This window comes from Atractosteus spatula, chromosome 22 (genome assembly GCF_055471065.1).
Source record: "Atractosteus spatula isolate fAtrSpa1 chromosome 22, fAtrSpa1.hap1, whole genome shotgun sequence".
Taxonomy (NCBI): Eukaryota; Metazoa; Chordata; class Actinopteri; order Semionotiformes; family Lepisosteidae; genus Atractosteus; species Atractosteus spatula.
In genome coordinates, this window is record NC_142727.1 from 9,276,781 (window position 1) to 9,301,013 (window position 24,233).

Below are 24,233 nucleotides of genomic sequence, written 5' to 3' on the forward strand. Positions count from 1 at the left end.
CCCATCTATGAATAACTCTGCTCTCCTCCCCACTGAGAGCTGATGTGTGGTGAGCGTTCATCATCGCATCATCCAGGTGGGGCTACACATTGGTGGTGGTGGAGGGGATCCCCATTACCTGTAAAGCGCTTTGAGTGGAGTGTCTAGAAAAGCGCTATATAAGTGTAAGCAAGAATAGAATATATTGCTCCATGTGTGTGGAATGAGGAGTGGGACTATACATTACTTGTGTGAAAGGCCCTTGAATAGCCTGGAGCTAGACCATTCAGTGCCTTATATGCGAGTAGGAAAGAACTTAAGTCCACTCTAAATTTCACTGGAAGCCAGGACAGTTTCTGGGGAGGGAGTTATGGCCTGTGCCCATGGACTGTTCCCTTATGCAATACTGTTGTCCATCAAGCCCGAATTTCGGAAAGCACCGGGCACAAGGCAGGAAGGGTACAGCCAGGGTGGGACACTAGTTTATTACAGGACACACACAAACACCGACACGCACACACTCACACCAGAGTCTGTTTTCCCAGAAGCCACTTAACCTACCCGTATGTCTTTGGACTGTGGGAGGAAGCCCATGTCAACACAGGGAGGACATACAAACCCCACACAGATAGCATCCAAGGACTGTAGCTGAACCCAGGGCCACAGTGCTGTGAAACAGCAATGCTAACTGCGCTGTCACGCTGCCCACCCTACTATTATGACACAGTACATTACTGAAAACCTCCCTGCAAAAAAAACATGGCTTTTGAGCTAATAAAGAAGCAGCACAGCCTTCCCAAGACATGATCCTTCAGTTCCCAGGAACTCCTGGAGTGAAAGGGCCTGCAAGTAAATGAATGATATAACTTCAGGGCACTGAAAAAGGAAAGAGGAAAAGCATGCGTCCATGTACATTGTATTTCTAGGATTACTGGTACATATTCTCATTTGAACTTGCAATTTCTGTGTTGAAATTGCCTTGCTTTGATGACTCTCATCTCCCCTGTCCCTTACAATTAAAGACAACATATCTAAAGCACAGGGAAGCAATACCATTTACAATATTTGTATTTTGATCAGTTGGGTAATATTGAAATGCACCTTTCTTCCAGCGAAAGACAAAATTTCCATCGTGTGGAAAAAACATTTCTGCATATACAGTTTCTGTAAGTAAGATGGTTTTATTTTGAGGGGTTTTTAATTGTTTTAACTTTAACTGAGTTAAAGTTACTTCTGAGCTATTGGCGTAACATTTATAAATGGGATGGGTGCAGAAACGGACACAGTGCGCCTCAGCTCCAGTTCCAGAGTCTCTCTCCCTCACCGTGCATCACGTCTTGGCTTTGTCCTGTCGGCACAACCCCCCCAGCCTTTACAGACCCCCAAAAACACCACGCCACAGCCGGTAAGAATCACAGGAGTACAGGCAATAAGCCTGTGTCACACACGGCATCTTGACAGCGTGCACAGACTTCAACTCATGTCGCTTTCTTTCCTACTGTATATTTAAATACACTACAGGGTGTTGAAGGGATTGGCTGATTCAAGAAGAGGCACTGTAAAGGACTGGTTTATAATTATTCATAATATAATAATAAACTTTATTTTATATAGCACCTTTAAAAGTTGGCTTCTCAAAGCACTTTACAGAATGACAACCACAATAAATAAAAAGGATACACAAGATAAAACACAATTACAACTCACAGAGGAGACTCACAGAGAAAGAGCGAAGGTTGCAAGGTGGGGAGTAGGGCGATATTAGTTCAGACAGGTACTGAGGTGCCAAGCCATGCAGAGTCTTATAGGTGAGCATGGGGGTTTTAAAGTCTACACGGAATTTGACGGGAAGCCAGTGCAAGGACTCCAGGATAGGAGTAATGTGATCACTTGCACTAGACCTGGTCAGGATTCTGGCTGCCGAATTTTGGAAATATGTAAGCCTGTTTAGTTTTTAGCCCTTCATTGATTAGTGTTTGGGCAGAAACACTTGGCTTACTTGAACTAATTTCTTGTCCTGTATTCTAGTATTCAATACAGCTTTGCTTCCTTCTTGAGCGGAGGTCTACATATCTTTTTGAAAGAAAAATTAATTTTGGTTGTTGGTCATCACGGTCCTCCAAGAGAATTTGATTTCCAGATAGTTTTTTTTATCATTTTTTTTATTTGAAGACGGTAAACTTCATTAAGAGAAATCAACACGTCATCTGGGTAATTCAGTTAGGCTCATTAGCCAGCGCGGCATCTGAGTTTCTCATAGCAACAATGCCACAATGAGAAGCAAAGAGCTTCTCAGTAGATAACAAGCACTCTTTCCCAATTAGCTTCCATAGCAACAGAATGGCACTGTGATTGTGATGCATCGCCCCGACAGTTCGAAGCTAATGTCACGATGATGGTCAATGATCATGACAACACCAAGGGCTGCTGTTTGTTTTTTTGTTCAAAAAGAAGACCACAGTCCTCAGAAGGAGGTTCAGTGATGGATGGCCTCACCGTGGCCATAGATGTGAACAAGTTTACTTTTTCCTGTAATTTGCACGGGTTCCCCTGGGTCATCTTTAGTTGGGTCTCTGATTGCCGTCCCGGTCTATAAACACAGTGACTTCAACAAGGTATTGTTTTACAGACACAGCATGTTAGCACACAGACACACACAAGAGGGCCAGCAGGTAGCTGCATCACTTTGAGTGTGACATTGTCATCATCAAGATCTAAGTGACCTGCTTGGCAGGCATGACAAGTGACAGCCTGCTCCACCACTGAACAGGGAACCTCATGCTGCTGGGGGTTGCTCGTGGGCTTTTTACGAAACCCACATACTGTTGACAGTACTGCACTCACAGCACCAGCTTGAAGAGACCTTCTCTGTGGAGTCTGCGTGTTCACATGGGTTTTTTTACCAGGCCCTCCAATGTCCCACAGTGTGCTGGGATTGGGTGGCTGCTCTCAAACAGGGCTTTTTTGGAGGGAGGGGGCCCAAGGGGTTTCATATTTAAGGTGATTTGTTCCCAGTAAAACCAGTACTGACTACAGAGAAATAAAACCAGGTGAGCTCAAATGGTCATTTCTCACCCAAAAGCTTTTTTTCCTGATGTTCCTTTTCTTTTATTTATTTGATCCCATGGACAGAGCTATGCACAGTAAGTGCTAAGAATTGCATTATGTGCCTGTTATGTGCAGTTTATGCAAAGTTTATTGTTTATTGTAAATAACCAGTTCATTCAAAAGGCACCACTAGTTCTATCTATTATTATTATTATTATTTTATTACTATTGTTATTTTTAGTAGTACTACTACTAAAGCGGTATGGGTAAAATGAAAACATCAATTCACATCGATCGCAGTCTAGAAAGATCCGATCCCATGAACTATACATGAGCAGTAACTAATCCATCGCCTTTCCAATCATGTCTAATTAACTTGTGGCTCCTGCCATTAACATCAATTGCTTCTTTCTCCACATCCAACAACTTAAAAGGCTTCTTTTTCGCTCAACAAAATACAGATGTGTTAGGAAGAGCTGTCAACGCAGAATAAAATGGCTAACACGTATGCAGAAGGGCATCACAGACCTGTATTTCTGCATAAAGAAGGGAGACATGACATGAAAAGAGTAGAGCAATGTAAATTACTCAAGAGTTCTCCACAACAGTTTAACATCCTTTCAGTTTTTGCCTTTCATTCTGAATCCCGGCTGTAAGGAGACAGTTTCACATTGCATTTGAAATTTTATGGGGGGAAAAGCATTGTATTGATCCTTTATAGATTTTTTAAAAACGGAGATCACAAAGAGTTTCCATTAGTTGACAGGGATTGGGTTTCGCATGACAGATTTCAGCTGCTTTGGAGAAGTCTGAGAGGCGGCTCGGTTTCGCGGTCTGCCGGTAACAACTCGGAGCATGGAGATGAGGTACTACTGCGCTCTGTTCACTGGCTTGTTCACCGCCTTCCTATGTTTATCTTAATGAGCTCCTTGTATCCAGCTTTAAGAGAACAGCCTGAACCTTTCTTAAGCCTAGAGGGGAAACCATTAAGTCTAATAGCACTGCTGCTTAATATCTGAATGGGAGTTTTTAGCATGATCTTTTAACTGAGGTAGTTTTTTTTTTCTTTAACACAAATGCTAAACCTCAGCATTTTTTCTCAGCTAAAATGAGGCCAAATAGTTTTGGAAATACTTAAGTCACAATTACTTTGACATCTGTCATTTGCTCCATTTACAACCCTTCGACTCGTGTTTGATGCACGTTAATTTAGATCTTCCAACAACACATGTTTTCCACTGAATCAACACAGTCAATGGCTGAAAGACTTTATTAGGGTGAAGAATGGCTAGGGAGTGTGTACAGGATAAGTAACTGTTTGGCTCCTCTTCTTTAGTTCTCTGTAAGCATTCATACATGGTTAGAATATTGTTTTGTTGTCACACAGTTACCAGCAGAAGTAATTAGGCCTTAAGGTTTGTCTTAAAGTCAGAAGAACTATGTCGATTAAGTCTGTTAATGCAATGCTGCAATTTTTCTGCGCTAACAGTATAAAATATGATAAATGAATATTGCTTCACCAAAACACCAATATCTCATACATTATCTGAAATTGATCACTCATTTATTACTACGTCAGTCACACAAATGACAAATTACAAGAATTTGTGTCAAAACATTACCATGATTTTCTTCAATTGATTGGAAAATTATAATCAACCATCTCCTTCAAAAAGAAGTTAGATTTTACACTTATTTTCTTTGTTTCTGGCGGAGATACCTCCGAATTCTGCTCTACAGGAGGAAATATTTAACCTTCTGTGCAGAACTGAGTTTTTCTGAGGAGAGAAGGGGATATTGGGTTGTGTTTTTATAATTACAAAATCCATTCATAAACTTGGATTACTCTTAGAGACTCTGTTCCAAACAGTTTCTAAGATACCACTGAGCATAAAAGGTGACTCAGGCACTTTATCGTACTATATAAAGTTTTCTCGGCAAGGAATTTTGGAGTGTTTACCAGAGTTCTAAACTATTTCAGAATTCCCTGCACTAAAATTTACAAAACAAAGTGGATGCCAAAATGTGATGTCATGTCGACTGAAAATCCCCCACCAGTGCTTGGATTTTTCTTCTGTAGAAAGTCAGAGCACCTTGAGATACATTTTTGTGCCACATCCTGATCTCTTCAGGCCTCGCTTTAAAAAAGGGCATTCTTTTCTGTGTTGTTTATGTCTCAGCCATCGGTGTTCTTAACCTTAACCTGAAGAAATTATCTAAAGAGCTCCCGTTTGTTTGTAAAACTGATAATGAATACACTTTGTTCTGGTAACAGGTTAAACAAGGGAGTTATAAGTTTGAACAGTTCAAGCGGAAATAGGTTTGAATTTTACACCTACTCATACGGATCAGTTTGATATTCTTCCCTCACAACACATAGCATTTGCATAGAGGAAGGAAGGAATGGGAGGTTTCCCTCCACTTGGTTTGTAATTGAATAAGATTTAATTTGCCTCATAGGTTAGAGCTCCTGTACCTAACTGAAGACACTGAGATTTTTAGAGCTATGAAGAGTATCATCTTAAATCAAAGACCTTTTTTCACGTGACGTCTCTCCTGTTGCAGTCACATATTGCCTAAAACACCCAACTCACAATTCCCACCTCTTCTCCTCTTCGATTTCAAATAGCTAAATACCTTCTGACAGCTCTTGGCTCCCAGCACTACGCTCGACGCAGTTTCATACAGCCAGCCTGAAAATGGTTTCAGAAGATCTGCTGGACGGAGCAATTCCGACCTTTTGTTTTAAACAAAATCACTGCAGTCTTAAATCGTTTTTTGTAGCAGCCAGGACAAATTACCACCTGCAATCACTGTGCTCTGTCCCCGAGTGCTGTGGAGCGTTTTGCTCTCTCCTGCTGCGTTCTCCCACCCAGTTTAATCATCTTCAGCCTTCAGAAAGTAGTGGAAATAAAAACAGTGTCCATTTTATAAGTCAAACACTGTGTTCTGTACTGGTTAATCGCATTGATCACCTGGACCTAAATAATATGATAGTGCCTCCTGGCCGATGTGGCGTGTCTGTGATGCCTAAAGGTGTGTCGCATCCTGACGTCCAGTTTTTCCATTTGGGAAAGCTGTGCTGAGGCCTGCTTCTGTGTCTGCCATGGTCATCAGTGCTCATGATGCCCTTATGGTCTTAATCTGCTAGCTTCTCACAAGCCCTCCCCACTCCACCCCACCCCCTTCTCCTGACAATACAGCTCTTGTAGGCCTAGTTATAGCTGCCTGCCTGGCTGCGTGTCTCGGCTGTCTGTGGAAACAGTGGGCTGGACAAGGGCTCCACAGAGATCACAGGACTCCTGCCGGGGGGGGGCGGGGAGTGCTGGTGGGGGGGAGGCTGGACACAAAGGCTTGGCTCTTTCCAAACAATTAGCCTCGCTAAAAGGACATCTCTCTCCTCCATTAGTGCCACCACGTGCCCTCCATCACTCCATTGTGGAGCTAATTGAATTAGCTCTCCCCCTCCGTCTCCAGCCCATAGGAGACCACACTCTGCATCTCTCTCTCTCTCAGCGGCTCTCTCCAACGCGGCTGGAATCGTTTGGCCAGAGTGCCGTGCCCGTATCATAAGCCCACATGCGCCTGCAGTTCTGCAGTAGTGCTTCATTTTTAAATGTAAAGATGCTGTAAGCAAAGATGGACCTTTGTATTCGTATGTGGGGACGCATGTGACAGATTTAGGCTAGTATTGCATCATTTTTCTCCTTTTTTCTTGCTGTGCACCCTGGTTTTTACACAAACAGTGGTCTGTGTCCACGTGTAGCCATCTGTTAAATCAATTGATTACTAATTAATTGGTTTCATTCATGGCTTCTAAACCGAAATTAAAATGATTTCCTAGGCGTGGCTTATCCAAACATTTGTTGGCTTGCATGCAAAAATATGTATTAAGTGTTCGCAACTTCCAGATTCCTTTTTGTTCTTTCTTCAGTATTTGCCAACATTGCTTTGAGCCCTCTGTTGCTGTTCTGTGTTACGACATTTGTCCACAGTACTTCCAGCAAGCGTATGAAGAAACGGGTCAGTCAGCTGCAGACTAACACACGTTTTCAGTGTCATCATCAGCAGGGCCAGTATAGTAGTTTTCCCCAGACGCTGGAGGTTTTAAGTCAGTTAAAGCTAAACCTAACTGCAATCAAGCCAAGGGAAAAGAGCTTTAGTTAAGGCTGAAATAGTAACCATTAGCCAATTATCAGGGATCCAGTGAGATGGTGCTAAATTAGCCACTGGTTCTGGTCCAATCACATGGAGCTGCTCAGAGCCTGTCAATGCAAGTGGGCAAGAATTAAATGCTCAGGCCAGTAACTTAATTCTGGAAATTTCTGAAGTTGACAAAAAAAACTGCGTGTTTTCCCATCTTATGTCAGCCCTGCATTCTCACAAATGTTTACTGTGATATACCAGTGATATACCATACTAGCAACACAGTATTACAGTAAAACACAGTGACACTGTGTGGAATAGTCTGGCAGGCCAGGACAGCAACACTAGGGAAGCACAGCAGTTTTGTTATGGCATATTTAATGGCGCAAGCTTTTGATGGTGTAAGTCAGGGCACTGGAATACCAAGGTGTGCTGTGGACCAAGACGGGTTCGAGAATAGCTGTTTCACTGTGACGCTGTCCTCTCCTAGGGTGTGTTTCATGCTGGTCAGTAGGTTGGTATTGGCCTCTTGTGAAAGCAGATTGCAGCTGCGTTCTATCTTAGTGTGACAAGGCAAATGTTGTTCAATAGCCCAAGCTAGTGGCAGAGTTAATCTGTTATTACCCATTATTGTGAAATGAGCTATGGAGGTCACTTTCTCAACAGTGAAATGAGAAGAGATCAGTTTTGAAAAAAGGCAGGGACCTGCGCTGAGTGTTATCCATGGTGCTAATCCACCTATCTCGCCGCGCTTTAGGTCATTAGATAAGCTCATTCTCCCGTCTTTCTTAATCACAAACTTAATCACAAAATCACAAACACAAACAGCCAATTCTCTTTTCTTTTTCCCTCAGTGGAAACACAAAGTCCTTCAGATTATAGCTGATATTTTTAATTATCACTCATTCCAGAATTTTGCAGAACTGCAACATGTGCTTCATGGCTCATCTTTCTTTTCCTGTGTCATCATTCTGCGGAGCCTTTGGTGCCCCCTGGAGGGCGAGGGTGCCTATGGGTCAAATAAAGGGATGGGTGTCCTCGGATTATGTATTTGTATTTCAGTCTCCATATAAACCCAGCAGTTTGGATTAGGGACACAAAAGTCACAGATTAAGCTATTTCCAGGGATACTATTAGGGATGGCATAAATTCTCCTTCCAGAAGTCCTAATCACCACTTAAAGTTTCTTTTAAATGTGCCTGGCCTCTCGTAGAAGAATATGAAAGTAGCTCCTAGTTCACCATCCTGACTCTGTCCAGCTCTCAACAGACAGTGGGCATCTTTTAATGGCAACAGACTTTATCATCTTATAATAATAATATCGTTGCACTTATATAAGGCTTTTCTGGACACTCCACTCAAAGCGCTTTACAGGTAATGGGGACTCCCCTCCTCCACCACCAGTGTGCAGCCCCACCTGGATGATGCGATGGCAGCCAGAGTGCGCCAGTACTCTTACCACACACCAGCTAACAGTGGGGAGGAGAGCAGAGTGATGCAGCCAGTTCAGAGATGGGGATTATTAGGAGGCCATGACACTGAGGTAACACACAAGATTTTTAATGACTACAGAGACCTCGGTTTTACATCTCATCTAAAGCATGACTCCTTTTTTACTGTATAGTGTCCACGTCACTATACTGGGGCATTAGGACCCACACAGACCACAGGGTGAGCGCCCCCTGCTGGCCCCACTAACAAATCTTCCAGCAGCAACCTTAGTTTTTCCCAGGAGGTCTCCCATCCAGGTACTGGCCAGGCTCACAGCTTCAGTGGGGCTGCCAGCTGTGAGTTGCAGGGTGATACAGCTGCGGGTCTTAGTATTATTTTAAAGAGGTATATGGTCTTTTAAATACTCCTCTGCTCTCAGTATTGATAATTCTGGTCTGGTTCGGCTTGTCGGACTGCAGCTAAAAAAGATGGTGTCTGTCAGCCGAGAGCCTCTGTTTTCTCTTCCCATGGTATCACTGCAACCTGGGCTTTCTTGAAATCATGTATATGGACCTTTGCACTGTTGCTCAGACCTATGGTGCTGGAAAGGAGATTGACAGAGGCCCTCATGATTTTATTGATTGATTATTGATGACGTATTGATTCGTATGATTTTATCATGCGGGTGTTTGATTAGAAGCTCCTCACAGGTGGTGGGTGATGTGACTGTTGTGGGGGCGGGGAAATGTTTTTGTTCCTGTAAGTGATTCGTTTTGCTTCGGGAGGGAAAGAAAACAAAACAAAAAAACGTGTTCACAAAACTCCTTGAGTTAGGAATGATGCGTTGCTAAGAGCTTTTTTGCGATCAGCGTATCATTTTTATTTTGCCGTTCAGGCTCTCCTCTATAACGAAGGACCACAAGATCAGAGCGCGACGCTCTCGAAAGCTTGGTGCGGCCTTTCTCTGTGGACAACAGAAAGCACTATGCAGTGTTTTCCCACTAAACAAGTGTCGTGACACAAAACCACTTTTGACAGCCACACAGACAGGAGGTCGGAGGCCTACATAAATAGAAACACTCGCCCCGCTAGCTCATATCGCCCTTTACTGCATTTAGATCTTAACGCGGAAAAAATGTGGAACTGCCCGTTCTTGATTCATCAGATCAACTTCGCCGCCACAGAGCATGCCCGCTTTCCACCGAAAACGTACTCCTGTCAGAGCTCGTCGCCATTTTGCGACTCCTCCTGTGTCCACGGGCAAGAATGACATCGGGCAGCAGGAGGGATGCGAGTCTCACTGGCGACAGTACAGGCATGTTTCTCAGACTTTGCCACCTTACTGGCTAGACTATTCACTTGGCTGGAAGCGCTGGAAGGGACTGTGGGCCCTGTATAGGGACTGAGGAGGCCAACCCTGTTCCTTTGAGCTCCTGCGGAGGACTGGACGACTGCAGTTTCAGAGCCGGGACAGAGGAAAGGCACCGACAACAGCAAACGGTAGGGCTTGGAGAGACTCTTTCATTGTGCAAATCCTGCCCCAGCATCCCTTGCTCAGTCACCACTTTTAATAATGTCTGTCATATAGAAGACGTTGCATGACTGGTTAGAGTGTGCACTCATTGTAAGACGTGTATTGCGGAATAAAGTTCATTTTGATCGAACAATTTTCAGTTTGTCGAACTGGAGGCAACACAACCCACCTTTCATACAATATCGTAAACTGGAAAAAGAAAATACACTGCATGGGTCTGCTGAGACATTTTGCGAGCCTTTTTGAAAACTACGTCGACCCCCTTCAGCTGACGACACAGCCCGGACGCGAACTATTGATCTCTAAACCATGAGACAGGCTTTTAATAACGCGAAGCCACTCCTGTCCCGCATGGTGATATTTTCGGATCGCCTGGCGTGGGGCTCTCTTTCTCTGAATGGTTTGTTTTTTTATATTAATCGCGAGCTTTTATCTCGGAAACATTCGGACTGAGCGATTCCGCTGTCTCTGGGAATAGGTCGCCGCTTGAGGTGTGTGAACAGAGAGTCCAACCCAATCAACACGGGAGCTGAAATTTGCTCCTGCTTCTCATAATTGTTGTTGGCAGCCCTTGTAGGAACTGCAGGCTCAAAAAGCAAGCATCCCGACCTGTTTTCTGTGACAAACTGCACCAGCGCTATCCCACAGTACTGAGTCCCACTCGGGGACTGAGAGGACTGTGTCACTGCCCACCGTCGAACCCAGAAGGAGGTGGGGCTCTGTGCTCTTTATTTGATTTTTTTTTCTGGTTTTGGCTTTATTGTCGGGGGGAAGTGTGTGCCTGACTGATTAGCATCACGGCTTCCTCCTTTCCCATAACCTCCAGACCCCCGCAGACCGTCTGTTTACTTTTAGAAATAAAAAATGTGCCTGCGCTCGCGAGGACGTGCCCCTTTTCAGCACAACCCCCCCCCGGCCCCACAACGAATCCCCTCCATATCCCCTCTCCAACATCCCCCCCCCCCCGCCCCCTTCACCTCCTCGTCGTCCTCCTCCTCCTCCTCTTTCTCCTCTCTCGCTCTCACACACACACTGTCCAGCTGCAGCTTCACAGCTTTCGGGTTCACAAACATCACGTCCCCTGAAAGAAAGACCCCGCTGGTGTCCCACGTTCCTACAGGCAGGCTCGCAGCTGTGTACACCTCTGTGTGTGTGTGTGGGACCGAGAGAGGCGCACAGGGAGAGAACAGACCCTTATTAAGAGCGTAGCCTGGATTCTGTGATGACGAGAACACTTTGAAGAGCAAAGTGAAGCGTTCTTGCGACAGGCCAGCGTGATAGGGGTTATTATAAAGGTGGGGAAGGTGTCGGCCAAGTTTGCGTGCCATCAAGCTCAAGGCCAAGAGTGTCCTCTTAACGTGACACAGGGGTTGGACGCGCCGTTACTACAACACAAAGCCGGGCCGTGGCTACGCACTGCGGTTTTTTGGAAGATGGTTTCTGTCTTCTTCTCTCACAGGTCATACAGTACATTCTGCCCAGACGTTCCGTCTAATCGTATCTTTACACTTACAGGTACAGTCAGCCTGATAACGCAGCACGGCGCTCACACATTAGTGTGAACATTGAAATGTTTTGCCATGAACGTGCAGCTGGTTTTACACTAAAGCTCCAAAACCACTTTTCTGAGACAAGTGTGAAAATGAAGGCCAAATATTCAACTGTGTAGAGGTTTAGTACTGTTCATTTAATACGAAATACTTTGCTATAAGGTATTATACGTCCTTCAAAAGTTAAAAAGCTAACTTTATATACTTGTAGTGTTCAGTACATTATTTTTGTGTTTAACTACTTCGACCACAATCACATATCACTTTGTAAACATCAAGTTGTTTAAGTTTATGGATGTAGCATTACTTTAAGACTATTAAGTTCACAAAAACAACTGCAAGTCTACTGTATAAAACGTGATATGGCACAACGACTGACTGGTTGAAACTCCGATAATGTGACTGACCCACACAGGGTGCACCTGGTGTGAGCTTTAAGAGAGAAAACCTTTTTTTTTTTAATCCAATGCACTATGGTTAATGGTTCTATTGATACATGAATTTTGGTTACTTTCTTTTTCTATCCCGGTTAAATGAAAGAACCAAGATTTCAGAGTAAGGTTTGCATAACCTTGAATCGGACAATCAGCACAGACACTTTTTTAGTCACTGACCATTGCGTTACAATAGCCCACTTAATGACAAATAAACTGAACCATAATGAGCAAATTAGACAATTAGACCGCACAGTTCTCAATAAGACAGAATAATGTAGCATTGTGTGGGAGTGATCCTGTGGTAATCTCCCAAACATGGATAAAGTAAAACTGCGTTCAAATGCTTTACAAATAATATGATCAACAGTATTGGGAGTGCTTGGGCACCCAAAGCAGTCACAGAGCTGGAGCCTACAATTTTACTACCCATATCTGTCAGTCCTACTATTTGGGTATGTATGGAAAAAATACTGAAAGCGGTCTCTTAATCCTCTCAAACACCATTCTGGCGAGCGCCCATTTCTGTTCTTCTTGTTGGCTTTTTCACTCAGTCTGATTTGAAGTCAGTGCTCTCTCTCTCCCCGAAGACTTGTGCTCCTTAGGACACAGAGCGTAGGCGGTGACATTCTGCTCAATATCACAAGTGGAAACTAGGTGAAAGTGCATTTAAAACTGAGAGCTGGAGGTACGTCTTTACCTCGAGAGTGGCAGGGGTGTGGAACAAGCTGGAATTCTCGGCTCTGTTAGCCGCTCACTAGCAGAAGGCCGAGACGACACGCTGGAGCTGGAGGTTGCGCACTGCCCCGCGGATCAGAGCGCTTGGCCCAAGTCTGGCTAAAGCCGCGCGCGCATTACCAAACTCCATCTTAACGCAGCGCAGGGGGCCGAGCCCCCTGGGAGTCATCTTCCCAAGCTTGGGAAAAGACTGCCGGCCCTCCGCCCTCGCCCGGCTTCTGGAGCCGGGGAGTGAAAGTGGCTGTTCAGCGGATGCTCCCTCTCCCAGAGAGCGCGCGCGCGTCCCTTTTTTTCCGCCGGGATAAATCACGCTCAGGACGAGGGGAGACATGTCGAGGGGAGCTGGCACACGGGGAGGAATGTTCCAGTTAAAAATAACGTGAAAAAGTCAACGCTGAAAAATGCGGGGCATGTGGCCACTTTGGGTCGGAAAGTATGAGGCATCTGGTATAGGCATTGCTCAGGGGTCAGTGTCGCCTGTCCCCTTTGGAGAGACAGCCTCAGAGGAGCCTGTGAGGCCCACGCTACAGAAGCAGGCTGACTCCCCCCCCCCCCCAAAAAAACCCACAACACATTAGAAATCTGTGAAAAAGCGATGTGCCCTGGGAACCCAAACGTTTCCAGGAATTCCAAGCATGCCAGTCACAGTGTGAAGCACGTTTCAAAAGCCCTGCGATCAATTTCTCGTTTTGGTTTTAATAGTAGCGGCGGTTTTTATTTTTTTTTTTTACTTTTTGTCTCTTTTTTGAATTGGTTGGTTGTTGTTTTGTTTTGGTTTTTTTCCATTTTAAAGCCCTGCAAAAATATGCGCGGGATCTGTTGGAGCTGCGTGCTGTGCTCTCTTGTGGTGGCAAAGGGGGGGCGAAGTGGTTTTGAAGGTCTTTTATTTTCGGCGAAGACACGGGCAGTTCCCATCCGCCCAGTCTCACCCTTTTTGGTAGCCAAACGTTGACCCCCGCACTCGATTTTTGGATGGAATAAAAACAAGCATTAAAATTAAGGTCTTTCAGTATAGGATCAAAATGACACCCATCCATAAAAGTGTAAAAACGCTCACATACGGAAAATAACTTTGGAACGTGAATCCTGATAGTTTTTCATCTATTTTCACATGAAATGTCTTGAAATTCAGAAATGGATTTCCCGCGTTGTACATTCAGAAACCCTTCAGTGTGCAAGATCAACAGTCAGTCTTCTTGTTGGGTGTCTTCTGTGCATCATGCGCGTGTTCATATGTGCTTTGTAAGACACGTGTGCTTTAACGCCATGTGCTGTTGGAGCGTTACACTTTTGAGAGCAGCTAAGCAGACGTCATGATTATGTCAGGGTGACGGCGTTCTTCAACTTGTGTCAAGTCGGCGTCGTTGTCAGTTAAATAGACCGGATTAAGAAATTACCGTTTAAAGAAAATGTTTTAACGTATACCCAAGATTTTATTAGTGATGGGGCTCAAGTAGTTTCCCCTTTGCTTCCTTTAAGAAGGGCATGACAGCATGGCTGACCGCTACTTTCTCCTCCTACCTGCAGCGCAAAACTCGTGGCCTGTTGGGACCTCCTGAAGAGCGACCTCTTGTGGACAGTATGGGCGTGGCTGGCAGAACTGCTGTGGTAGGTAGGGGCTGGTCACACCAGGATCCGGGTACATGCCCATAGAACCGTGTCTCTGTAGGGAAAAAAAGCATCAGTAGCATCAGACTTTCTAGAGCTGGTCGGCACAAAAGGCGTGGCGTGTTAGTGTGACAGCGAATACGTCTGCTCGTATCGAAGCAGCTTAAGACCTGTTTAGAAATTGGTCTGCTTTTCTTCCCCTACATCTCACTTACAGTTCATTCTACAGCTACAAAGCACGGAATCAAACTATTTCCTCATAAATTGTTATTTTAATATCTCGGTTGCTCAGTGGATGTCATTTTACATCAAGCTCACATGAATACCCTCTGACGCGTTTTAAAGGAAATGGACTCATTAGCCTGCATTAAGCCGATCTCGAGCTATGATGACAAAGGCAGAGGAATTCTAGCTTTGCCAGAGCAGTTGTCATTAAACGATGACAGGGTCTGGGAGTTTATCTATGCAGTTGACTCACTGTAGGGGGGGGGGGGGGTTGGTGCAGTTTAGTTCAGTAAATAATTAAATAAGTGCACGCTGACTTTCCTTCCACTGGTTTTGCACCATTCTGGCAATTCACTCACTTTCGCTGCTGTCTGGGTGCAGCTAAATTACTTCATCCATTCCTCTTTCTGTGTTTTTTTTTTCCTGTTCCTTTCTCGTAGTGGCCCTGCTTGTATCTGCCATTGTCCGCATGCCGCGGGCTCTTTCACGCTGTCAGAAAGTTGCTTTTGAAGGTTCACCTGGTCGGCAGAGGTGCCGAGTGTCACGCCCAGTACACCTAGAGGGCGCTCTACTTTCCTCCTGTTCCTAGTTCCCTGTGACTATTCTTGTCTTTCTGGTGTGTCTTGTTGTGTAGCCTATTTATTTCCTGCTTCTGCTCTGCTACTCGCTCAGCGTTGACGTTCGGATGTCCTGAAACCTGCCTAGCACCAGGTTGCCCAACGTCCACTACCTGAGGGCATAGGTTTCTATACGGCATTTCCTGAACAGCTGAGCCCGGGCTAAACCCCGTCTCGCCGCTATGCATATAGGGTCTTTTTGCTCTCCTGCCATTCTACGGTCCTTCCTTTCCGACATCTGTGACACTGTGTTGTCCTGCTCCGTGACGATGGTGTGTTACTTGGTGGAGGGCATTGTGGCCTGCTCCCCTAACTCCGTCACCCAACCGGGACCCTTAACCCTTGGGCTGTACCGCAGTGCGCTGTGCGCATTTGAACCAGAGAACGAGAGGGATGTTCCCAGATGAAGGAGGCCGTTCCAAACACATGGCTCTACCCCAGAGTGAGCTTGAGGAAAAATTGGCATTGAGCTGAATCCTCTCGTTTCCCAGTGAACCTGTTCGCTCACTCCTGGCCTTCGCTTGGCAGAGACGAAACAGCAGGAGGGGCGGCCCACAGACTAGGGCGTTCCTGGGTGACACACGGCACCTTCAGTGGAAATGCTGGGTCTTGAGCAATTCTCATCTCTCATTTGTCTTTTCTTGACTTTAGTCACTTGTGCTATTCCAGAGGATTGTGCTACACTGTGGGGATGCTTTTTCATCGTCAAAAAAACCAACCTGCGGGCAGTAGCAGAGGGATGTTTTTTTGATCCTACAGATTTCAGAGAGCTGCTGTGCGACAAGTGTGAGGCAGGGGAAGTTAAGCCACTGTCTGGTGGTTACAGGAATTGAGAGAGAAACACCTTTGGTTTGTGACTGCGTTTGTGCTGCGTTTTTCTGTTTTGGTGACAGGGGACAGTTATCAGAAGTGCCGACGGGAGGAGATTATTCAGAAGAACCCCTCCCCCCTCCTCTTCATACTGTTCATCTGTCATCGGTGCTCTGGTACAAACGGTGAGCTACCAAAATACAGATGTCTTTGGAGCCCACTGTGGGGTTCCTTCTCTGTGATGTACTGCAGCTGAGAAACACACGGCACCTGGGCTTTAAACACACGAAACACGAACATCGCAGTTGAATAATCCACTTTATATGATGCTAAATAGAAATACAGTAAAAGGTTACTAATGAGGGGAGGGCTTTCATCCCATGTCACTCATTTGGGCGAAAGCAGCATATTGATCCAAAGATCCTGACTTGTTATTTTTTTAGGTATTGGAAGGAACCTGTTTTCACCACATGGTTGGGCAGTTTGTTCCAGACATCTGCTACTCTTCACGTAAAGGGGTGCTTCCTGATTGCATTCCTGAATGGGCCTCCGTCTGCAGTTCCTCCCTGTGTCCTCTGATGGTCCTCTCACTGCTGACCCTGAAGTGGGCCAACCTAGTCAATAGCTGCCAGGATTTCTAGGATAAAAGGCGTGTTTCCTCGTCGTCCCCTTTGTTCAAGACCACGGAGATGAATTTCTCTCCAGTTCTCGGCCTGCGGCATTCAGCACATTGCCAGGCGGCGCTTGAAAAAGTGGCGCTTCAGCTGAAAAAGTTGAAAAGGACTCGTGTGAAGGATTCGCTGGTACCAAGATTGTTGGGCACTGCCTCATGGTGTAATGGGGTAGTCATTTTTAATGTTGTCCACAGAAATATCTCCATCCCAAATGCAACAACGTTTTACAGCCTGCTCAGGGAGTTTCTCGGCTCAGAAAGGTCACATACAGTCAGCAAATGGTATTGGTAGACGAGAAAGAATCATTCACCACCTTGATTGATGGTCTGCCTTTAATGCAGCAGATGGAAGGTTACATAAGTGCGTCTAAAGGTTCTCAAAGATAGGTAGCTGGTTACAGCCATCCAGTTGTAAAGAAAGCTCTTTCGCCAACAGCCGGACTTCAAGAACCCTGAGTCAGTGGCAGAGAGAGACAGACACAGCCAAGAGTCCCTGGGTTGTTCCTTTCCCTGTTCCAGTTTCTGCCTGAAGGAAAAAAAACAAAAACGGGTGTAGAGGGGCCTGGCCTTCTCACCCCAAAGAAAGTGAGAAGGTTCTGGATACTTTGTTCGTAGCAAAGCGGTTGCGATACGTTTTGTTAAAAAACTCCACTATAGTGCAACCTACCCCTGGTCACAGTCTCTGTACTTCAGTCTTGTCATCAAGTCTAGCTTTGGTGTGTTCTGACTGGATGGGTGATACTGACAGTTGTTTTTTTTTCAATAAGTATGGGGGAGGAAGGGGGTGATTTCCTTTATGCCGAACAAGAAGTGAGCAGCGCTGCACTGCAGGCTGTAACAGCACACTGCGCGACTGTCAGGGTCTGTTCTCTTTCACGTACGTCCTGATAGAACCCCTGTGGTGACTGGCAACCGTGCTGCAGACTGTCTCCCGCCCTCGTTACAGCCAGGGCCCTCCGTCTCGGGGAGCGGCTGCCAGTCTGATAAGGCCTCTTTCTAATGCCAGACGGGGTTTATCAGCTGCCTGTCAGCTTTACAACCTGTTAATACAGCTGAGGCTTGCTCCACTTCTCTCAACACAAGAGCGTCTCTCCGCCGCCCTGGGGGGCGGGCTTGGCGGGCGATGTCTTCCAGCTACTCCACGCTGAGGAAGAGGGTGCCTTGATTTCCGTAACTAGATGGCTTGCTGAACCTTCAGGTCAAGATGTAGTCTGCCAGAGAGGCCCAGCCAAGAACATTCCGGTCTTCTCCAAACTACCCATCTGCCCACTTTTGCATGTGCTTGGCGTGGGAAAAGGTGAGCAGGTGATCTCCCCTTTCAAGGATTGGGATATTCTCACATCTCAGCTTATTTTCGGCAGATGTAATGACTACAGGTAATTTACAGCTGCAGTCCTTGTGAGTCAAACCAGTCACCACTGGATACTGATCTATACACAACTAACAACGATAAGTTTTATTTATAAAGCACCCTTCCAAACCCAAGGACTCTCTACATAGTGATAAATGAATAAACAAAAATGGAGTACAATAACAACTAACAGAAAGAATTATTTTAGAAACATGCAGGATTGAATGTAGGGCAATCAGACACCGGCCCTAGTAAAAAGGTGAGTTTTGACTTTAGATTTAAAGAGAGACAAGACTTTGTCTCTTGAAGAGTCGGAGGAAGGGCATTCCATAACAAAGGATCAGAGGCAACGTCTCCAAAGTCTGAGATCTAGTCCTGGGTACTGTGAGCAGAGGACCAGCCTCAACCGACTGGAGCCTACAGGGGGTAGTGTAAACGTGGAGGAGTTCAGAGATGTATGACAGAGCCAGATCATTTACAGCCTTAAAGGTCAGTAACAGGATCTTGTATTGAATACGTGACTTTATAGGCAACCAATGTAGAGATTCACACCCGAAGAAGGCTCCACAGCCGAAACGTTGTGTTTCTTTTCTTCTCTTTTTGGAATAAGCCTTCACTTGCTCCAATGTAGAGACTTAAGTGTAGGACAACTAGTCCTTCATACCTAAATCAAAACGTTAGTGTTATAGACGCATTGAAGGACACAGGTTTGTCCGAGAAGTGGCAGGCAGCCTTGATCGGAGATCAGCAAAGCAAGCAGTAGCACGAGACCCACAGGCGAGAGAGGGTGCCTCTTTTATTCACTTCAAAACCGAGTAGAGTCAGGACATGGACTCTTTTTATCCACTGAGGAGACAGCGAAAACCGACAGCTCCTTTCAGAAGCTAAGGACACAAAAGGCTCTGCGATAAGCCTATTTATTTGTATTTTTGTCATCATAAATTCCCCCCCCCCCCCCAGATACGATTTTTCCACCTCGTCTTTCTCGTCTTTTGACCACCGTGGCCTTGTGTACACTCATCTCAATTTCAAAAGCTGACAAGACCACCTGAGCCAATTAGATACATTCAGGGCTGGTACCGAGGTAGGTCAGGCAGACATTTGCATGTGACCTCCTTCCTCCGTATTAACAGGCCCCCATTCTGCATACAGATGGAAACATTTCGGCCGCGCTTTGGATGAATACGTACCTGATATGAATCCCAATGACTCCCGGCCGTCTCATCTCAAAGTCCGCGTCAATTACACTTTTTGTTGTTTGTATTGTATGTGTGCGCCACCAGCAACTGCTCCGCGCGAGCACGAGAGAGCTCCCCCCCCTGAGCCCGCGCCCACCCTTTCTCCCGGCGGACTGAGAGTCCTGCTGTCCGCGGTGGCGCCAGGTTTTGACCCCGAGTAGCTGCAGCGAACGACAACCCGGATCGTTGCCCAGGTCTGAACCAGCTCGAACCTGTTGCTGCCTGGCCGTCGCGTCTTCCCCCAGATCTGTTTGCCTTTACTCCAGCTGTCTCCGCTGACAGGGAGGGGGCATTGCCGGGTAGCAGGGTTTTTTTTGGGGGTGCTGGTCTGTTTTTCATCTCTTCGAGGTCAGGTGGATGAATTTCCACTGCACCCTGGACTGAAGGTTAACGCGTTGGATTCAGTTTGGATTGGATTCTGGCTAATAAGCAGGTACCACAGGCCTCGTTATAAGGGTATACTTGGGAGAGCCTGACGTACACTCACAGGCACACATGCACACGTGATAGCAGTGTCGAAACAAAGGCAGTGGGGCCTTACCATCATGCTTGGACGGCCATAGGATTGTGAGGCCAGGCCTGCAGGGACGGGATCCATGTAGTAGCTCATGCTGCAACCTCCAGCTGAAAGACAGACAGCACAGGCAGCGGCTCAGGGGGGATACCAGGTACCCCCAGCCCTGCCACAGGTCCCTCCACTTCGGGCAAACAACCCCAGATCACAAACTCTGAAACCAGCAGGCTGACGGGAAGACAGCCTGTACGTGCAGTACTGTGTGGAGAGTGGGTTCTGTAAGGCGTAATGGCCCTTGATCCCTGCTCAGCTCAGGTACTGAGAGCCTACTCAGTGCATTAGGATGGATGGAGGGCTTTTGAAGTGCATTAAGAATGTTATCTGTCGTGTTAATTTATTTTGTTTTTTGTAAAGCTATTCTAGATGTTTTTGTTTCAAAGTACACGGCAGTTCAAAGTCCTGTGTTTCAACCCCAGAAAAAGTCCTGAAGTGCCATCGTCCAGCGACTCTGACGCAGTAAAGAGCCATTCAGCCAGGCGTCTAACCTGGATCTTCAGAAGGGCCGGGGGTGGGCTTATTGCAGTCATTTTCCCATCTCGAGATTAGACCAAGTGCTTGAAGGGAGGTTATCATCATCTGCTGTTCAGAGGGTAGACTCAAGGGCCTGAAATTGTTCACAGCTGCTCTTAATGAGATCTGTTGTTTCTTCTTTAGAAAAAGGGGAAGTAGGTGCAGAAGGGTTCTATTTTTTTTTTCCATATCAAAAATTTGCATGGCTTTGCTGCTTGGTTTGCGACACTGCCTTTTTTTTTAGGAGCGACTGCAGCGAAGCAGAACGGCCATCGAGAATGACCGAAAAACTTCGACGAAGGAAAAAAGACACAGAAGACCAGACAGCACAAGCCCACGTTTCAGACCTTATTATGCCTTTTGGGGTTGCTGCGGGACGTATGTCCGAGAGTTTGCCTTCCCGCAACTTCATAAAGCGGTGGGTCCCGTTCGTTAATCCCATAGAAAACGCTGGCAGTGTGTCGCTGGCGGAAAAGCGCACCGAACGCAATCCCTCACCTAACGGAATCAGGGCCAGAAATCTCAGATATCACTGTGGGGGCCTTTTGCATTTGGGGTTTTGTTCAGAAAAGTGTTCGCACCATGATTTAAACATAAGCCACCCCCCTTTACACACTTGGATTGTAGGATCAAACGAAAGATTCTTTTTCCAGTAATAATATGGCTCTAAATTCACATACCTGGGAGTCACTTGCGATATTGGTTTTGTTCTTTTATTGTTTGCAGTGTCTTAAAAGTATGCTTAGATTCGGTCACACTGTGTAACTTGTGTCTCCTCCGTTACTCAACAGACTCTCCTCCGCCCTGTGCCCCTTTTCACAATTCCACCCCGTTTCCTAACTTCATCAGCTGCTGCAACTACTGCACATAACAGGGCCCCAGTTTCACTCAGAACAAAAACGTGTTAAGCCTTTCCAACCAAACTTGGGGATGGATTTGATTAGCGCACTTCATGCCTTACTGAACCACAGTATGGTTAAAGTTGTTTTGTTTTGTTTTTTTGTGTGGAAAAGTGTGGAACTATTATCTTCGTGTTTGGAAAAGAAAAAGAACACACGCAGCACATCGATGGATTGTAATAGTGCAGGCTGAAGGCGGTTGAGCACAACCTGCTACCAAGAGACGGTTCTGACTAAAGCTCCTCCGCTTTGCTGTGAAATGTGAACGGCACCTGTTATATGGTTAAACCAGAAATGTTATACACTTAAAATGATATTTAACGAAGTTTCAGATCATTAAAATGAAGTGCCTGAAACGGTCAGAAAACAACGGGCTTCCTGTAGATTCTGCTGTGCTGTGAAGCTTTGACAGGTTTAAAGGGGTCTTTTCCTCATGAAAGGCCAGTCCCTCAGACCTCCGTGTGTGCCATTTCACATTTAAACGAACTCCGTTGAACTCGTTACTTTTTTGACAACAAATATTTTTAGCATGTTTTCACCGCAGTCCATTCCTATGGACTAAAGTTCGTTTCGTACTTTTGCACAAATAAAAATGGATGAGTTATTTTCAGCCAAAAACAAAATGCGATATGGCCACAATGCCGTGCCGGGTACAAAACCGAAATGCACATAAAGTCATGTTTTCTGTCAGTGAAAGATTTTTGTTGCATATAGACCCCGGATAGCTTTGCGAATTTAGCAAGGTAACGCCATATAATCTAGCTCAATGACCAATTTCAGCGATAGATGGTAAACGTGAAAGGGAAAATCACCAAGAGAGTTCTGTTTTTTTTTTTTTAACCAAGAGGTGCTGTTTTTACTATCGTTCAGTTACAGGGCAATACAGTGCTGAAATGACAAACTGCGATAACGCTCAGGTTTGCCTGACCCTTATGAGTGAATCCTTCGTGTTAGGATAGACGGGAGATACAGCCCAGAAATGGATTTTAGAATCAGTGGTTTCCATTCCTCGCTTACCTTTTAGCTATTTTGCATTCGTTCTAAATTATTACGAGGCGTATGCAATTCTCGTCCATTTTTTTTCTTTAAAAATGTTTGCTTAAAACGCAACGTAACTCCTCAGTGATACTCGTACTAATGGTATTAATAATAATGATGATCTGGAGTACTATAATTGAGAAAATTACTATCTAACTATATATATATGAAAACCTATTAAAGAAGTGATAACTGTGTTTCAAACTAACCACGGACCTCTCCGACGTATCTGGTAAATCTGATTGTATTAAAATTGTTTGAAACTGGCTCGCAGCTCGCCTGACGTTAAACCTCATGTTCTACAAGCGCTGTTCGTTAGTGAAACCTGCAGAGCTCAACTTCAAAGCAGGCTATTTAAACTGAAACCTCAAGCCGGGGTAATTTGTTTTTTTTCTTGAGGGGTTAAAACCGCAGCTGGTGCTGTGATAACGTTGCGTTCTAACTTTACATACTGTTTGTGCTAGGAAAAGAGAAAAAAAAAAGTACTGCAACTCACCGCTATCTGAAAATTGCTCAAGCCTCTTATTCTGTGATCCCCAGTCGTCCGACAGCGTCCTCCGCTCCAGACAGCTCTACCTGTCTGTTCTGTACAGTCCCCTCAGGATAAAGAGGATGGAGTTGCCACACTCATCCTAATAGTCCCACCCTCTGGAGTTACGACCGTCAGGTACTGCATTTAGGAATTCATATTACTCTTTCTTTCCCCTTACTCGAGTCCAGCTGGCAAATTGAAATTAAAAACAGTCGTAAAGGCGGTTTAAGGACAGAAATCACACCGACATGCAGGCTTTTTCATAGCACATGGGCGTCTGACTAAACGGATATCTTGATAAGTGAAGGGGTAGTTAAAGACTGAAGTGAAGCTTTGCGCTGCAAATTCAAAATAGATGTTTAATTACACGAATGAAAACCACGACATTTCTTTCAGCGGTGAGCATAAACGCTTAAACCCATGAACACTCAAACTCAGCCGTTACTTTTTTTGTAACGGCTTAACATAATTGGCAAATCAGTCGGACAAGTTTCCCTCTTGTGACAAGTCGAAAGAACAGCTGAGTAACTACATGGGATCTTTGCGTTATCTCATGGTTTTACCACCTTATTTCCTCCAGTTTATCTAACGTTATTTCCTTAGCGTTTTGTTTCTGTCTCTTTCAGCCCGTTTTGATACACCCTACTCTGCTTTTACAGCCCCACGCCTCGAGTTATTATTTACAAACCAGCGGATTGCCAAACTGTTTAAACTTTAAATGCGCTTGCATCGATTTAAATGTTAATATTCCTGTGTGTTCGTGGTATACTTACAAACAACAACGTAGAATTGTAGAATAGTAGTAAAGGCACTTTTCAATTTTTGAAAATATTTATCAGTGCCAAAATATCTCCTTGCTGAATGACTCTTGAATGACTCCGTGAATAACTGTTCTTATTACAATAGCATTTTCAATTATGAAATTTAAGTGTCATCTTAGGTGGAGTGAAGTGCATACTCTGATGACTTGGCAATATACTTCTGGAGTAGGAGATGTCCCTGCCTTTTAATTAGGTGCCTTAGTGCCAGGACCTTTGGAAAGAGTTGAAGTGCGTATGAGGCTGCTTTTACAGTACTTTCTGTGTGCGCGTCATGTTTGATTATCTGTATTTTATTTTTCTTTGGCAGAGTGTATAAGGGTGAGATTCATAAACGTTACCAGCTCTGGTGCTGTATAGAATTTTCTAGTGCGCTGATGGTTTGATGGTTTGCAAGTCCAGCCAATAAACCAAGAGTGTATTCTGGGCTGACGTAGGGGGCCTCCTTCGGTGTGTCGGTCAGAGAGAAAGGCCCTGCCA

The 24,233-nt window shown here is 45.3% G+C and overlaps 1 long non-coding RNA gene across 1 annotated transcript; it reads right to left on the minus strand.

Annotated features, from left to right (window-relative positions):
* Nucleotides 1-738: 738 nt before the first annotated feature.
* LOC148816743 (uncharacterized) lies at nt 739-23,214 on the minus strand. Its single transcript, XR_016094666.1, has 4 exons — nt 22,900-23,214; nt 19,924-20,006; nt 14,382-14,523; nt 739-822 (listed from the first exon to the last, which is right to left on the minus strand). It is a non-coding gene; the product is annotated as an uncharacterized LOC148816743 (long non-coding RNA).
* Nucleotides 23,215-24,233: the final 1,019 nt, after the last annotated feature.